General features: G+C 43.7%; 1 protein-coding gene across 4 annotated transcripts in view; it reads right to left on the reverse strand.

The window, feature by feature from the left end:
• rsrc1 (arginine/serine-rich coiled-coil 1) overlaps positions 1-19400 on the reverse strand; it is a 150042-nt gene that overhangs the window by 98700 nt on the left and 31942 nt on the right. The window lies entirely within an intron of this gene.

A 19400-nucleotide genomic window follows, 5' to 3' on the forward strand; every position in this document is an offset into this window, starting at 1 on the left:
ATTCCTTAGAAGCAAACAAACAAACAAACAAACTTCAATGCAAAAAAACAAAACATACCCATGCATGCACACAAACAAACCACACAATAAATGTAACACTTAAATAGAGACAATTGAGTCCAATAGTATATGGACTGGGACACAAGTTTTGTTCCTTTACAAAAATGTAGTTTGCCATGCCCCTTTTTAGGGGACAAAGTAATTTAATAATCTTCAAATATTGTCATATTTAAAATTTGGTTTCAAATCCCCTGCATTTAATGCCTGACTTCTGGGCCCCATTGACACCACCAGATGGTGGGATTCTTCCCTGGTGATGCACGTGGCAGGCCGGGCACTGGGCCCACCTTCACTTTCTGCAAGTTTCAGGTCATGTTTCAGGTCCTCTTCAGGCGTCTCCAGCAAGGGAAACACGCTCAGTCGGATTCAGGACGAGTGGCCGTCTGAGCCAGGCAAGAACATCCCACTTTTTGACCTTGACAGACCTCTTGGTTGGCGTCACTTTGTTTGGGGCCATTATCCAGCTGCAGATAAAATGCAGTTCAATGGGAGACATGGGAGACAGTTGGACTGAGAGCCATACATGCTCCAGTCATGAACCTACCTCCAACATGTTCAACAGATGAGGTGGTATACTTGGTTTAATGAACTGATCCTTTCATTCTCCACACTTTCCTCCCTCGGGAACAGGTTAATCTCTTTGTCCCATAATTATTCCGTAATTTTTTTTTAGATGTACTTTTTTTTTAGCTAACTGTAACCTGCCGTTTCTGTTCTTGAGGCTTACAGTATCTTGCGTCTTGCATTTTTTGCTGGGGTGGACCTCCAGATTAATCTATGCAAACATCCTGGAGAGGGTTTTCATCTGCTTGTCAGTTGAATGTTTTTTTTTTCGGATTAATTTGCTGGCACTACGGTGCTTAAACTGCAGATTAGGGATGCACCAATAACAAAACTCTCAGCTGATACCGACAGCCATTACCGTTAGAACACAACGGGTAAACAACAATACCGATGTTAAGTCAATTTTGTACTGTGAGCCGTGGCATAAAGAAATACAAAAGTTTCAGTTGAATTCAATAACACAAAAGCTATCTTTCTATATACTCAAAAAAATAAAGAATCACAAAATGGAAAATAAATAGAAAATGTATGAATGATATGATATAAAAAAATAAATACCCCTTCTCTGTACATTACACAATGACCGGAAATACATTTTTAAAAAAAATAGTGTTAGTCTTCAAAAAGAAAAGTGCAACAGAGAAAGAATATTTAACAATAAAATTAAAGGGTTAGGGTTAAAGTACAATCGGTCGGAAATATCAGCCATTTTAAAGCGATTAGCCAATACCAACGGTTAAACGTTTTGCCTATAATTGGCCAATATCGATTGTTGGACGATATATCGGTGCACCCCCCCCAAAACGATGCAATGACTCACACCTGGACAAAGACTAGATGAGAAACCAATTGTTCAAAATACTTGTGGAGCCCTAAAACTGGAGAGGGGGAGGTATTTGTATGAAAGGGCTGTATTGTCTACATGGTTTACAAATGACAGTGGTTTCCCCGGGGTTGATTGTCAACTACACCTTCTTTCATTTTCCTGGGATATGAATTGCCCATGTTGGGACCGGAGGGAATCGTGAGCAAGTCACTCATCAGTGAACACTGGGTAGCCTACCAATTCACGTAGATAGATGAGAAAGATGGACATTTCAATGCTGGTGATTATTTAGATAAATTATGAAAACCTTCTATGAAGACAGCAAACAACTGAATCCTCACTGCAAGATCCTTAAGACTTTCCATTTATCCTTCTATTTTCGAGAAAATCAGGGCGACACATTTTTTAATAAAACATCTTATTGGAAAAACACACATCACTGTGGCGACGCATATCTTTCAGACAACTGCACATCTGCCTTGAATCTCAAGAGAAAACAAAGTTGAGTTTTAAAAAAACCTTGAACATTCTCTGATCGTCCAGATCATATAGGCTCCCAGACGATCTCCAAAACAACTAACAATGCACTCAGTCATTTAATATACCTAGTAGACGACACAATGCCACCACTACCGACGTGGGAGGTAAACGTGATGAAGTATTCAGTAATTTTGCAGCATATTTCCAACTGGAATCGGGGCTTTATAATGTGATAAAGGAAGTCCCTGAACTGAGGTGTTCTCGACCTGGCATCTGCTTAGGGCCTCTCAGCCTGTTGACTGTACAGCTGGCTCTATTCTTCTCACCCTTTGGATTTTTTTCCCTTTCTCCCTTAACTCCATCTTTTCTGTTTCCTTCTTTCTCCTTGACACACTCTCTTTTTCCATTCTTTCTCCCTCTCTCCTGACTAGTGGGAGCCCCCGAGGCCCTCTGAGGCTCCTGGCGGAGGAGCGTTCGTTTGCCTTCTCCCCGCAATAATCTGCGGTACAACCTGCCACTGAGTAACAATGACAACACTGGCAGTACTCCACCCCCCTCCTCGCTCCCTGGTCAACCCTACACTACACTAACCTCGCTCAGACTCCCTCGCTCCCCGGTTACCTCAGCACTAATGGCTTGTTTATATATACAAGAGAGATAATGAGACGCTAGATAGACTTATGTCAGTTAGCATTATAATTTCCATAGCGTTCGAATTTACACTGGCATATTCTAGACACACTGAGCAGGACTTAGGGGTGTCGATCGAGGGAAAATGTAGCAACACGCGTGCACACTGCACAGAAAATTGATAGAATCACGATACAATTGTCTTCGCACTTGCCAAAATAATTTGAGAATGCGGTACGTCACCTCGGAAGATCCCGTCGTGAGCTCTCAATATCTGCAAGTTCACACAACAAAATGATCTAGTGTCTCAAGAAGTCTTCATCGATATGCCTCGGGTAACGTAGCGTACTGTAAAAAAAAAACTCCCTCAGAGCCCCTCTAGTCATCTCTCCATCACAATCACACACACACACACGTCTAACTTCAATCTCTGGCTAAAGAGAAAACCGTCAAATACGCTTCAAAGGGAAATGTTGTTGTTTAACCAGAAGATAGCCAAATGTCAGGACGATAACACGCTCACAAATTCCTCTGGTAAAATCCTCTCATTCTCGACTGTCTACTTGAAACGTGTCAATTCCAATGAGGAGAGAAACGGGGGCCGCCGTCACATGAACAGAGACAATTAGCTGTGGCGTTTGATCGCCGGCAAGGCTAATTGCTAATTGTGTGACTGTATGGGAGGCGAGCGACAGGGCCCTGGTCGTAGAGGCGTCTTTTCATCACACGCATGTATCCCTCCACCGGTGAAAAGGGAGGAATCGGGTGCGTAGCAGGAAAAAGCGTTCCGGTTAATGAAGGTTAACGAGACTTGTGTGGGTAATAAGAGAGAGGGTGACACGTGGGCTTAGTGTTGAGTTTATCTCCATCCCGCCAGTCAGGGGGGAGGGTCCGACTAATCTCTGGGACGGAGGGGGAAAGGATTGGACGACCGCCCTCGGCCCCGATCTGCTGTGAGCTCTCTCTCTGCACGGCCACAAGGAAACGAACAGGCAGAAAAACAAGTATGCAGAAAAAAGAAATAAAGAAAAGGAGGACCCTATCGATTAAAAGAACAATAACGTGAACGGTCGGGAAAGAAAGAAAAGTTGACAGAATTTAGAAGCAGGGGCATCAGAGACGGAGGACACAAATTGGCCTAAACTGCTGAACCAAACCAACTAATCCTCCCCTCTCCCCGGTCTGTGCTGCCGGCCTCCTGGACCGCTGTCAGCCGCGGCAGTCTGGCAGGAGCCCGGCAGCGACAGCTCCTATGCCCGTTAGCCCCTCATCTGCATAATCAATATGACAACCTTATTTTTCAGATGCAAACAGGATTTGGGCCGGTTGAGGTGTGGGGCCAGGGCCGTGGCGGTGGGCGTGGCAGTCACGGACCTCTTTAACCTTAACTAGATTAGCGCGATTATCCCGGCTCTCTCTTACAAGTGTACAGCCAGGATAAGTGGTCACAAAGCCCGACTGTCACTCGGAGTAGGGCCTGGAGGAGGGGGGGGGGCTGGCAGTTTGCAGGTCATCAGGGCCCCTTATCAAGAGAAAGAGCCACATATCGCCTCTCAGACTAATTGTTATTCATTTCATCTGGACCCAGCCGACGACTCTCTCCGCCTCGGCTGGGCGTGCAGGAAGCACTGACCGCAGCTCTACGCTTTGCTCCTTTCTCTCGTTCTGTTCATCTGTCAGAAACACAAAACAATATGGCCCCGAGCACGGCTCAGACTTAGCCGGGCAGGCCTGCTGGGATAAGTCAGGTGTGTGTATACACACACACACACACACACACACACAACACAAAAAAGTGTAGAGAAGAGAGTCTTTGCCAGAGCCTCTGGATTTTGCCATCACAACAGACACAAACATCTACTGTAAACACACAAACTCCACTTTGCATCTTCTGTAAACACACAAACAGCTAATGTATACGAACTACAAACAGGCCAATATGGTGGAGAAACACACTCCAGTGGGCTGTAGTGGGAAGACGAACATCCACATTGGACAATATGAGTGAAAAGGCTTTGCCTGGTCTGACAAGCCCTGGTCCCTCACCGTTAACTGCATTCATATACCGGGCTGCTACCTCCGACTGCAAACCTCCGACCGCAAACCACCGACCGCAAACCACCGACCGCAAACCACAGACGGCTACTAATAATATGTTATTCAACTACTAGAGAACCTTACATTGCAGAAGTAAATCAAACCAAGCTGAATCAATGAAAACAACGTTATGGTAGGGAAGGTCTGCACCATGACTTTAGTTGAACAACGGGGGTTAAGAAGACTCAAGCCTCCAAGACTGCATGTGTGTGTTTATACACGTGTAGTGGCTGTAGTGTTTGTGTGGGTGTGTGTTTGTGTGTATAGGTGTGTGTGTGTGTGTTTGTGTGTGTTCCTCACTTACTACATTTGTCAGGTGTCATAACAACAGCTTTTGCTTAATTTATCAATTTGATTCATTTCTGTGGGAAATTGTAACTTGGCATATTTTCTAGCCCTGTGTTTTGCTTAGTGAAATAAGACCGCTGCGCGTGTGGTTGCGTGCACGTGTGTGCGTGTGTCTCCGTGCATGGATGCGTGAGTTACAATGGTGTTTTCTGAACAGGTCTCTGAAAGACCGATGTCTGAAGTCTGCATACATTTGCGAAAGTATACATACGAAGTAGGTGAATTATGTCTCTCTGCTGATTACGAACTGAATCACATGCAGAGTATTTAGAAACAGCATAGTTTACTTCCAGAAGTCAAAGCTGTGGACGGGTGGTGGAGGAGAAGTAGACAAGGAAAAAAAACCAAGGACGAGAAAGAGAGAGAGTAAAATCACACTGAACACCCCGAGCAAACCAAAATTCAATCTGACCATCTGAGAAAGAAAGGGGAAGCGGGAGCAGCCTTCCCAAGTTGCCTGCGCGTTAACGGGTGTGCGCGGTAACATTTCTCCGATTATTACGTGCTTCTTGGCCCCGACGACTCCGCATCAATTCTCTGCTTCTCCAACGTGCGCTACACGCCTCAGTCTGACACTGCCGTCGTAGAGTTACAGACCGCAACCGTCGGTCGCTAGCGTGCCACTGAGAATAATCCAGCTTGGTCACGTTGCATGTTGGTTCTTAATTAGCCTGTATAATTATCCTCATTTCTGTGAAGAGTGGGCTAACGTGCATTTGATTTGAAAAAGAAAAAACGACATGAAAGTTCCTTTCCCTGTTTGGCGGCCAGTTGCTCTGTAAACGCCATACACTCACTCCCTACTGTGTATAGAGAGAACAGAGAGATGCATTCTAATAAGCACAATTACTCTAAATGCAATAGCAGGAAATATAGATTTCAAAGTAACTACTGTTGTGGTAGTTACAGAGAGGAGAGTCACATTTTCTTTGCTTTCCGTAAATAAATAAAGTATTTCCGACCTCTCGATAATGAGTTCACGGCGTCGGTGTACCCCCGGATTAGAGTGCCAGTGAACATTTCCTGGTTGAGTGAGCAGTTTGATAAGAAGCACAACGGCTTGCCGAGATCAGCACTGTAGGACGTCTAGATGTTCTCCACACCTGATGTGGAAGGGTTTCAATGAGACCAGGCCATAATCACTAACATTGTGACATTACAAAATATAGGTCCAATGACGCACGCACTTATAAACTTATAGTTTATATGGATAAATGAGTGTGGGAACATAAATGTAGCTATTTTTCATGCAGGTGAAGTGCACGATAGAATTAAGCAGCCAACATCCCATCATGCACTGTGGCATGTATAAAAATGCGGAGCAGGCCCAGATTTTGGAGTTGGCAAGAGGAAAGGATCCAAATGACTTTGGGGCACCAATGGCAGGAAATTCAGGCACAAAAACTGCTAAACTGGCTGGTGTTGCAATAGGAACTGTGACTTAAGTTACATCTGCATTTAAATCTACGGGAAAAACATCGGTAAATCGGGTCGGAAATTGCAGTCGAAAGTGCACATTCAATGACCATGATGCTGGTGCATTTCTGCAATATGTAATGGAAAAGCTGAAAAGCAACTGTCTATCAGGAGATCCGGCTGTGTCAGCAAGAACAGTGCATTGAGAACTACACAGAGAGGGATATAAAAGTTTTATTGCAGTGCCTAAACCCCTCAATACAAAGACAAATGCACATTTGAGAGTTCAGTGGCGTAGAAACCATAGGCACTGGTCTACAGAGACGTGGAGAAAAGAGATGGACGGATGAGTCATCCTTCACCATATTCCTGACAAGTGGGCGAGTGCAAATGTGTGTGGGGGGGGGGGGGGCATGGTTTAGGGTCACGTGTCCCCTTAAAGGGAAGCGTCACCGCAAATCATTACTCAATTATTCTGTGCGATCACTTCTAGCCAATGGTTAAGCATTTCTATCCTGATGGGAGTGGTATCCTCGAGGAGGACAATGCCTGCTTTTGTCCCCTTTAATTTGTCATCCGTCTGTATATATAATTACATTTTCAAAAATGTTAACTTTTTTTTTCCTTTTTAAATGGAGCTATATAAACATTGTTATATTACTAACCTTGAAATGTGAAGGAAGTATGGTTTATAATTCATTATGAAGGTTTGGGAACTTCAGGTCAACATCAAGGGATAGCATCAGGCAATAGTCGTGCATGATCATCTGTGTGGAAAATAACACTATCTTTGAAGATGTTCTTCCCCCCCAGTGTGATTTACTGCCTGGTCCTATCCAGCCTGGTGCAAGAAAACCAGCAGACACACACGTTTCCGAAAGTCTTACCTTTCAAAAATGAGTAATGATTCATTCCAATTATTCAAACAGCAAACATGTTGTCAACGACAAATGATGCCGGGCACCCCCTGCCAATCCATGAGATTTTATAAATACTGAATATCAATGAAAAGATGCGGCTTTTCAAGTTTTGTGCATATCAGTCCTTCTGAGTTACAATATGACTATTTTATTATCAGTATTCAAAATGGCAAATATTCCATCATGAGTGGACCTTGAAAGCCCCTCAGGCAAATCGCAGTGAGAAGACCCACGAGCCGAATTCCGTGACTTTAGGTTAACCTTGTGTTATGACCATGCAAAGTTTGCATTTGCATTCACTTCTTTTAGAGGAAACATCTGGCCAATTAGTGTAATTTTGTAAATGCCAGATCTGGACATACAGACGCATGGATGAATGCATGGAGATAAACCCACTGTGCCCTCTTCCACCAGCTACAACTACTGATTAGTAGGGGTTTCCACATCCGTAGAACTTTGCCTCATTTTAGTCTTCAATAAAACATATTTGAAACAATATCTTGTCATGGACCTGGACTGATGAAATCTGACAGATTTCAAACACAGGACTCTCAGAGACACAGGACACGTGTCTCTCTCCCGCACACAGACACCACAAGCAGAAACCACACACATACTAACCAGCAACATACTAGCAACATACCAGGCACACGCATAAACTGTGTTACAGATAATAAAACTTCACTCCACGGCCTAAACAAGACCTACAGGATGGAGTTGGCCTCATCATTTGGGTGTGTTTGTCAGTTCATCAGAAGATGCCCAGTGCCTTGTTTCTCTCTTCCTATATCCAGAGGGACATTTCATTGTCATTATGGGGAGTTCACAGGTGTGATTAGTCGAACAGGGCTAGCGAACGGAGTGGCCAGCTGGGAGATGATTAGAGGAGGACAAGCTCAGACTTATCTACCTACCCCCTCTCACCCATCTCTTCGCTCTGTCCCAACACTGACTCACCCCTTCCACTGCTCATGTCCCAGTCATGCACCCCCTGCTACACATCCCCACAAGCCCGGGGTCCGAAGAGTTTGAAAATCATAAGTCAGCCTTGTGGTTAAGAAAGTAGGCACACCGCCTCCGTGAGGGAAAGACCTACAGCAGCAGGCCGTGAAGTTCAACAGTCACCGTTCGCTCTCTTTTCCATATAATGGAACACGACGCTGCCAGTCACTCGCAGGATTCCATGGAAAATCGAAAAGTAAAACAGAAACACAGAAGTTGCTGAAGCTGTGATCAAGGCATGAGGACAAGTCAGAAGGCAGAGCAGACAATTCCCCGAGTCGTGCCACAAACTCAGCACAACAAGACGTATTTTGGTTGATTTGGCCGTTTTTACAGCCCGGCATCATCCGTTTACAGAGCAACATCCAGCGCTAAACGGTGAAATGACACCAAATCCCCGTAACGATGAGACGGACGGTAACAGTGCGACGGGTTAGAACACAACGTCACACCCCCCCCGACGACGTGGTAACGCGGGCTAATAGGCGGAGTGATTCGGTGGCGGTGATGAGGACTGGCTGTCATCTCGCGGTGACACCGGGTGTCTCGGCTCCTCCGGTGAGCAGCGGAGCGGCAGCGGAGCGGTGACAGCGCTGACAGCTGGATCAAAGTCCCCACTAAGCAGCTCCAGGTGGCTGTTTAGAGGTGTCGAGCACCGCGCCGTCTCTAGTTAAGGCTCTCTTTAACCCACTCATTTGTGAAAGAAACGCGATGCACAGTAACAAGCAATGAGGCGTTTCAAGGCATATGTAAAACAATGTTTTCACTCAGGGTTAGGTTGTTTCTTGTTTTTGACAGCGATATCACCCCCCCCCCCCACCCTCCCCTCCCCATTCTTCTCTCGATTATTAGCGGGTGAGCAGGAACTTGTTATGATCATTTTGACACCAATGCAAAAGACAGCACGCGCCCCTTCCACTCCTAATTTGCATCCAGGTTGCTATGTTGGGGACGATGGGAGAAGAGCGGTGTGATGTGAGGCAGCGAGTGTGTGTGTGTGTGTGTGTGTGTGTGTGTGTGTGTGCGTGGTAGGGGGGGGGGACTGGCAGCGCAGCCCTTTAGAGTGTCTGTCAGGATCAAAGGCGGGCCTCTCAGAGCTGCTGGCTGACACGGCGCTGTGTGGGGTGTTGTTTCCATGAAACATTTATCACACTCCTGGTATGACAACCAGGCATTTTGGTGCTCGGGCAACATGTTTTCATGCAAAATGCATTGAAAGAGACGAGACGTCGTAAAGAGATCTTGTTGCCTTTCACACCGGTGGCACAAGGTAAGCGGGTGATTGTCGGGGTGTGTCAGGTTAGGTATGCGCGTGAGTGTGTGTGTGTGTGTGTGTGTGTTGGGAGGGTGGCTCCAGGATCCCCTCTTCTGAATGCGGAGCTGAGGGCGATACACGGGGGCCTGGTGTGTTCACACGGAAGAACCCTGGCAACCAGGAGGAGAGTTCTCTATAAGACCAGGTCAACAACAGGACGTTTTTTTTTTTTTTTTTTTTTTGACATGGAAGGTTTTAGTAAAATAAGCCAACTAACATCCCCAACGATTCAGCTCATTCTGGAAGCGTGACCAATTACATACAGACACAGATTTGATCGTGGGCTTGGTGTTTGGCGGGAACTAAGGAGGTACCCGTGGCAAACACACATTCGTTGGAAACTTCAACCTGTTGAAGCCAGAACTTATATTCTAAAACGATTACATATGAATTGGTAATTTAAGTGTTACATCAGCTCCCATGCACCCAGATGGAAAATGGGAAAACATGAGGTGTGTCCTCAAAAACTAATTGACCAGAGGGTTCGGCTAAAAGTTTATACCAGGAAGCACTTGAATAAATATTTAATCAACCAACCAAAAGCCGGATTTAGATGATGTTATGTTGGTTATGATATTCATTTTGACAATGCAGCCAATATCCAGCCATGGTGAAACTGCCCACATGAACATTAAAACATTTGTAAAGTGCATTTAGTTCCTGTAAAATGTAATGTTTTTTTTCTTGTTTTTTGATTAAAAACCTAACCTCAAAGAAAGTCGTTTTTTGTGCAGACCGCTGCCATTGTCAGGTGGCCTAGTCAGGACCGGTGAGAAATGGTCTGGCTCATAAGTACACAGAAAGAAATCTGAATCAAAACAGTTTTATTAAAAGATCAAACAACAATGCACAGACATCACGTTTTTATCTAGAGTATATTACGGGCATACATTACACAAGCCACTGAGACTCGTTTTAGGCATGCATAAAACCCTGGGCTACTTTTCAAGAGTCCGAAAAACAGCATAAATAGCACTAAAACTTCCAGAATCAATGTGAAATGGCAGAGCATTGGAACCACAAAGACTCTTCTCGGTGATGGCTGTCCGGCCGGAATAAGTAACCAGGCAACAAGGACGTTGAACAGGGAGGTGGCCAAGAACCCAAAGTCCACCCTAACAGAGTTTCTCGGTTTCTCTGCATTCCAGTAGGACAACCACTTCAGCAGCACTACATTAATCACACCTATATGGTGGAGTCAAACAAATTGCCACCAAAGTAATCTTAAAACATGAGGAATAGGATTATCTGTTCTGAGGAGACCAAAATTGAACTATCAGAACAAAGTGCCAGGCGATACATCTGGCGAATATGAGGTATCATCCGGATAATATCATCCCTTTGGTGTAGCACGGTGGCGAGAACATCATACTATGGGGATGCTTACCAGTGGCAGGGACCGCAAGATTTATTAGGATCTAGGAAAGAATGAACAGTGCAAAATACAGAGGTCCTTGAACAACACCTGATCCAGGGCACACAGGACCTCAGACTGGGGAGAATATTCATCTTCCAGCACAACAGACAAGTGTGCTGTTGTCCTTGGGCGGCCAAGCCAAAGCCCATACTCACTTGAACAACTGTGGGGAGACCTGAAGACTGACACTCCCCTCCCGATCTAGGAGCTTGAGAGGATCTACAAGGAAGAATGGGAGAAACAAAAGCAAAAAAACAGCTGTGCAAAGCTGGTAGAGGCCAAAAGCACCTCCACAAAATACTGAATAAAGTGTCTGATTACTTATGTACAACCAAAAAGGTTTGAAATGTAAATAAAAACACAATGCAATGATGTGCAAATAATTTAAACCCTATATTCAATAGATAAATAGCACAAAGACAACATATCATATGTTGAAACTGAGACATGTTACTGTTTTTTGTAAAATATATGGCAACTTTGAATGTGATGCCAGCAACACGTTTAAAAAATATTGGGACAGAGGCAACAAACGACAGGAAAAGTTGTGTAATGCTAAAAAACTATACCTGGTGGAATCTCACACAACTTATTAGCTCAATTGGCAACAGGTCGGGAACATGATTTGGTATTAAAAGACCATTCTAAAGAGAATGGGTCTGTCAGAAATGAGGATGGGGTGGGGGTTACCACTCTATGAAAGACTACATGGGCAAAAAGTGCAACAATTTAAGAATAACCTTTCTCAACATAAAATTGCAAAGAGTTTGGGGATTTCATCATCTACAGTACATAATATGATTAAAATATTCAGAGAATCCAGATAAATCTCTGTATGCAGGGGACAGGGCCGAAAACCAATATTGGATGGCTTGACCTTTGGGCTCTCAGGCGGCACTGCATTAAAAATAGACACAAATCTATAGTGGACATTTCTGCATAGGCTCAGGAACACTTCCAAAAACCATTGTCTGTGAACACAGTACATAGCTGCATCCACAAATGCAAGTTAAAACCACGAAACAAGTAACCATATATATATATATATATATATATATATATATATATACACAAGATCCAAAGCCGCCGCCGCCTTCACTTGGCCCAAGCTCATTTAAGATGGACTGAGGCAAAGTGGAAAACTGTCCTGTGGTCTGATCAATCAAAATTATTTTCGTGAATCATGGATGCCATGTCCTCCGGACTAAAGAGGAGAGGGACCATCCTGCTTCTTATCAGCGCAGAGTTCAAAAGCCAGCATCCGTGATGATATTGGGGTGCATTAGTGCACATGGCATGGATGACTTGCACATCTGTAAAGGCATCATAAAAGCTCAACAATATATACAGGTTTTGAAGCAACATATGCTGCCATCTAGACAACTTCTTTTTCAGGGAAGGCCTTGCTTATTTCAGCAGGACAATGTCAAACCACATTCTGCACGGATTACTACAGCATGGCTCCATAGTAAAATAATCTGGGTGATAAACTGGCCTGCCTGCAATCCAGACCTGTCACCCATTGAAAACATTGGGTACATTACGAAACTAAGAATATGACAAAGGAGACCCCAAACAATTAAGCAGTAAAAATCCTATATCCAGCAAGAATACATATAACTTTCAAAACTAAAGCAATTGGTTTCCTCAGTTCCCAAACACTTGTTGTTAAAGAGGTGTCTTTTGAAACTTGTTGCTGGCATCAAATTCAAAATGGTCATTTTATATGTTGTCTTTGTACTATTTTCAATTAAACATAGGGATAAATGATTTGCACATCACTGCGCTATTTGTATTTGCATTTTACGCAGCATCCTAAGCTTTTTCTGGAAACAGGGTTGTACATGAGATATTTCAGTTTAATATTTCAAACAAATTGAGACTCATTTTTCTAACCGCGTTTTCCTTTTGTCGTCACGGGATATTCTATGTAGACTGACTACAACCCCACAGCCATGTTTGTCAACCGAGGAGCAGGCTGACTGGCAAACCCAGTCCGTTGGCACCAAGACGAGTCGCTGCGCGTGTCATTCCTGGTTGTGAACGGGTATAGCCTGGAACCCAGAGCTGACGCAAGCTCTTAGATTTCCCATTGCGATTGGTTTGTTAAATTATAGCCCGTGTCGTTACAGCCCTAACATAATAAAGGTATGAAATGATTGTTATTTTCGAATACAATCTCTGTTTGGGTTTACCGGTGGTCAATATAAAGAGTACAAATGATTAAAATGATGCCCCCCCCCCCCCCCCCCCCCATCACCACATGCTTTGACCAAAATCGCCTGCAGCTTAGTACTGGGGGTCAGAAGGTCAACGTGTAATCTCTTCCTTATATTTACTGAACACACTAACACACACACACTCTCTCTCTCTCTCACACACACACACACACACACACACACACACACACACACACACGCGCGCGCGCGCGCACATGTGTACACAGACATTAAACCTGTCAAGTGGGTTTTTCCTAGCCAGTGATATTCTGCGAAGGCACTGTTGGCCATTTGGGGTTTTAAGCTGGGTATCTTTACTAAAATCACAGGGTCACAAAAATCCAGTAACATTCCCAAAATGTCCGGAATTAGTAAGGTAGTGTGCAGCACTCGATCAAGCCCCCCAGGAAGTTTGTAAGAGTGAAGACAATTGTGTTGGAACTATATAGTGTTTCTGTATAGTACGCATATCGCTGGTTTTTCAACGCTATGGAAATGATTACGCAAACTAAGATAAGACAGTCTAGCATTGTATTCTCTCTGTCTCCTAGTGTAAACAAGCCTGTTGGCCTGTCTGTCAAAGTGGGCACGTCTTACTCAAGGAGAGCAAGGTAGAGCCGGGACGTGAAGGTTAAATACTGTATTGGTGGGCAACCTAGACATTTGATCCTCATTTCAACACTACTGGTCAATTTGTAAACACTTTGAAGAAAGAGACTTCTGGGAGCCTATTTCCCACTAACACTCCATCATCTCCCATACCAGGCCATTATTGCCATGGGTCAGGAAAACAGCCTGATCCTTCAAATTGGTTGAGATTTATGTATGACAGAAGATTTTGTTTAAGCAGTTATTACCCCAGAATATCAGTTATTCCAGTGGATAATGTTTCTTCCAGGTATCCATTTCCATTTCTCTCCAAACACCAGGATGTTGATTTGAACAGAACTAACTGAATCGGAAGATCCAGGAGATGTCTCCCAGCTGGTATTACTACTCTCCCTCCCTCGGAGTAAAAAAAGAAAAATGACGTTACCTGACCTCCCACAGCAAAACTAACTGATAAGGACTGCAGCCTAATGTAAAATACCTAAAGAAATACATTTAAAAAATGTACTGCAAGTAACCGTATGTTTCAAGTTGTTAATACGGGGCCTACAAAATAAATTTGTGTTTCGACAGCAATACTGGGGGGGGGGGGGGGCCAGAACATAGCGTCTCAATGGTGAGATATTTGCAAGTGTGTATTATACAATAACACACTGGCTTGAGAATTATTTGATATTTGCTCTCTGAGCACATCTGTTAATACTCAAAATGGAGTGAAGACAATTCACTTATCTGAAGGGTAAACTCGAATCTATCTTGACCTCCCACCAAATTCAGCCAGGAGCTGAGCAAAATATCCTTAAAGAAGTATTCAAGAAGCCCATGGCAACATCAAGGTGGTTACATATTTTTTCACAATAAGTGTAAGAGATGGCACAAACATCTTGTACATGTGAGTTAAGGAAAGAAAAATGATATAAATACACCACCTGGAGTTCCCAAGATTGAAAACACACAGTTGAAAAAAACGTCTTCTGGAAAGCAAAGTCAACCTGGGAATTGTTTAGCTGCACTGTCCAAACCATCACAAAGTACATCAGCTCAAAGCTCAACCCTTGCCATAACCTGGTCATGTAGTGCTCAATGTAGTTTCACCTGAAGATCCCTGAGTGAGTGAGGTGCCCAATGACCAACCTCTCAACACAAGGTTGGATGCTAAGGCACCCGGTCAGATTTCCAAAATATGTACCTGCTTCCCTTTTAACTGTAATATATATTAGGGTTACACGATATTGGAAATAACTGACATTGCGATATTTTGTTTTTCTGCGATATATATTGCAATAATATGTAACAGTAATAGTATAGCAATAGCAACAGTAGTAAAACAAAATATGCAATTGGGCATAACTTACCTACTGGAAGATGCAGTCTGTGGCCAAAGCACTGCATTCTGGTCCACTTGTTCAGGGCTGCAGCCTTCACAATGTTCGCGGAATTGTCTGTTGTTATACAGACTAGATGACTCTCATCTAGGCCCCAATAAGCTAAAGCTTCACTCATCCCTATTGCGATGTTCTCACTTGCATGATCCTCTGAAATGCAGTTTGCAAACTGCGACTTTTCAGGTGGAAGTCCTCATTCATAAAGTTACGGTCAGACTTGTGTAGGGCTCCGTTGTCCGGCCGGACCACAAGTCTGTTGTAGCTGTATAATATTCCACTTCTGACAGCTCTTTTTCAACTTGTGCCTTGCATTTCTCGTACAGCTCTGGGATGGCAACTTGAGAAAAATAGTTGCGTGATGGCATTAAATACCGCTTGTCAAGCGACAGGATCATGTTTTTAAAACCCTCTTTGGTAACCGTGTTAATTGGTACCATGTCTTTGGCAACTTGAAATGTTATTTCTCTCTGCAGTTTGGAACCTTTATCGTGTGGTGTAATACTGGCGAATGGAGCTGAAATAGATTTTTGCTTTGGACGGCATTGAGATGCTTCGCCTATCGTCATACTATTTGTGGTGCCGCCTTAAATTATCGAACAAATTGGTCGTGTTGTGGCAACAACTGCAATGCACTCTCGACAAAGTACCTGTTTTTGGTCAACATCATCCTGTCTGTAGCTGAAATATTTCCACGTAATTCACGATGCATTTCTTTTTGCAACCAAATTCTCCATTTCGGTCTTTTTTGCCTGTTCCTCGCTCATCATTTCGTTGCGTGCAAGCAGAGCCTGCATGTCAACCACGTGCACCAACGAACCCTGTTCAAAATAATGATCATAAACTGTGTATCCAATAACCCATACATCTTAGTAAATGACCTTATATCAGACAGATATAATGCTGGTTTTCCATTTAAAAATATATATATTGTAGATTGGTATATGTTTACCTTACTAAATCGCACGTTCTGCGATGTGACTATTGCGGAAACGTACCTCGCAATGTTGTTGCTGAAACGATATATCGTGCAGCCCTAATATATATATATACTGGACCCCTTCCACTAAAAAACAAGTCTTACTCCAAAATCTACCTACTCAATTAAATAATACACAGTGTGTTAAAAGCGGATTTCTTTGGGAAGCATATTTGCTGTACATAACCCTAGTAAATATAGGGCTGCCCCGTCATGTTTGCTTCTCATAACCTGCTGCTTATAATCCTGGCCTCATTCTCCCTCGCTGATCCATAAAACCAACCAGGCCCAGCCAGCCAAATTAACATCCTCAAATTCTCCCATGCATCACTTCAGCCAGCCTCATGAAACAGCCATAAAGTAGAGTGCTAGGAGGTGGATATTGATTTTGTGAAGAGAGGAGAGGGCAAGAGAAAAGAAAGGAAAGACAGAGAGGGGAGAGTAGAGGAGCGAGGGAAGAGTGGGTCAGAGAGGAGAAAAGGGAAAAAGGAGAAGAGAGTTAAGAAGAGGAGAGCAAAGATGGGATCAGAGGAGAGCAGAGAAGAGAGGGAGAAAGGGGAGGGGGAGGAGAGAACAGAGGGGGGAGAGAAAAGAGGGGAAGAGGGGGAGGAGAGAAGAGAGAAGGGCTTCTGGAGCTCCCAAACCTAATTGGATTGTGGGTAGATTTTTATTTGGCTGGGTCTAGGCTCTGTCATCATGCTCCAGGCCTGGCTCTACTTGGTGCCTATGGCAGGCCACACACACGCACGCAAGCAAGCAGACGCAAGCGCGCGCACACACACACACGCAAGCGCGCGCACGCACACACGCACACACACGCACGCACGCGCACGCACGCACACACGCACGCACACGCGCGACAGCAAAAGCACAATGCTAAACATGTTATTACAGTGAAGGGCTGCCCAGTCCACAGTATCCCATCCCCTGGTCCCCTTTAAGCTTTAACCATGTGTGTCTGTGTGTCCTCCTTTAACTAGTCCTAATGGCTAAAGAGATTACAGAGCGTGCTAAGTGGATTGTCACAGCTCTCTATCGCTCACTCAGGGTGTCTCTTGTGATTAGTGGCCGCCAGGCCACTCCAGCACACAAAGACAGCCTGTTTTAGGTCTGCCACAGACAGCCTGTTTTAGGTCTGCCACAGACAGCCTGTTTTAGGTCTGCCACAGACAGCCTGTTTTAGGTCTGCCACAGACAGCCTGTGTCAGGTCTGCCACAGACAGCCTGTGTCAGGTCTGCCACAGACAGCCTGTGTCAGGTCTGCCACAGACAGCCTGTGTCAGGTCTGCCACAGACAGCCTGTGTCAGGTCTGCCACAGACAGCCTGTGTCAGGTCTGCCACAGACAGCCTGTGTTAGGTCTGCCACAGACAGCCTGTTTTAGGTCTGCCACAGACAGCCTGTTTTAGGTCTGCCACAGACAGCCTGTTTTAGGTCTGCCACAGACAGCCTGTGTCAGGTCTGCCACAGACAGCCTGTGTCAGGTCTGCCACAGACAGCCTGTGTTAGGTCTTCCACAGACAGCCTGTGTCAGGTCTTCCACAGACAGCCTGTGTTAGGTCTTCCACAGACAGCTTGTGTTAGGTCTGTCACAGACAGACCTATTTCAGGCCGCAGCAGCTAACTGTACTAACCGTATAGATCCTACAATGAGTCAGGATCCGTGGAACAGACAGGTTTCAAATCGACACTTGAAAAGGGCTAAACTAATGTTGGCTCAAGTTCATGGCTGATTTTGAGCTGGATTGGGGGAAACCCACTTTCACAACTGCTGTCAGCCCGATTAGAATTCAGGCTGATGATGCAGTTTGCCAGCAACCATCAGCTTCTGGACGCTGTCATGTTTAGCTGTTTTTCCTGTCATCTGTGTAACATGTACAAGCATTAGTCTGCAGCAGTAGCCAGACGTGACACAAATCACTACCAGACATGACACAAATTACTACCAACCAAAAAGGACTTGATCCTTTTTTGTTGTTGCAATAAACTTATGAGAACAGTCAGCTTTTGAATGCTATCTTGCCTGTCTTTTGTGCATCTTAAAGGTACTAGCTATGGAACAGCATGGTAAACTTTATTATTACGTCTTCGAATGAACTGAGCATGTGTTGGTTTTCCTCCTAAATGCAGTGCTCATTTGTGAAAGAGACTTAGGTCTCAGTTTACCCCATGCTAAAAGAAAGGTGAAATAAATCAATATATCGCAGATGCTCACAGATTGTTCAATAGGGGGTAGGAATTGCCTGGGACCACCTGATAAGACATTATACCGATACATGGGTCAAGATATGATAACACTGCAATTTTCATTGTAATTCATTTTTCTCATAGATCATCATAGACAAAAGGACAAACCTCAAATTAAAAATGTTTAATCAACTGCTTTCATTTAAAACGTATTTGTGTGGATAAAACCTATAAAGAGTGTTCAATGAATTCATCAGAGGGGAGCTCTGGGGCTGCTAAGAAACCTTGGATGCAGTTTCGATGCAGTTATTAAACAAATGGTAGAAAATAAGAAATTAATATATGCATTAAAAAGTCTAGATATTAAACTAAATGCCAGAAATTCTTTTAAAACACCAATAGCTGATATTTTTTTTGATGTAAAACAACTTGTATGAACTAATTTGTGTGTTCATTTGAGGCCAGTAAAAATAAACATTAACTTTAAAAAAAATCCATTCTGTGTCGGAATATCAGTATCATGTGGTAGGGAAAAAATGTGTGATACTTTATATACATTTTTCCCCCTACCCGTAATGTTCAACAGGTACAAAAGTCTGTGTAATATCTAATAAACACACTTGAAAGAATTAAATCGTATGTAGGTCTAAGGTCCTTTTTATTTTACTCATGATATGGATAGGTTAAAAAGTAAGGCTTTATTTGCTCATTTTTTTTTATTGTAAGAATTGTTTGACTACAGTACAAAGTTAAAATTTGGAGGCCTACAGTCTGATTAGGCTGTCCGGTTGATATCATTAATCACAAAATAGATTGCAGACAATTATTAACCTGAGATTAATTTATAGGCCAGGTACTTCATGTGGGTTAATAAAATCTAATTAATCAGTGATTCCATTACCCTCTTCTTTTCAGGTAGAAAATGAAACAATCAACAATTAGTTATTACA

This window comes from Esox lucius, chromosome 1, assembly GCF_011004845.1.
Source record: "Esox lucius isolate fEsoLuc1 chromosome 1, fEsoLuc1.pri, whole genome shotgun sequence".
Taxonomy (NCBI): domain Eukaryota; kingdom Metazoa; phylum Chordata; class Actinopteri; order Esociformes; family Esocidae; genus Esox; species Esox lucius.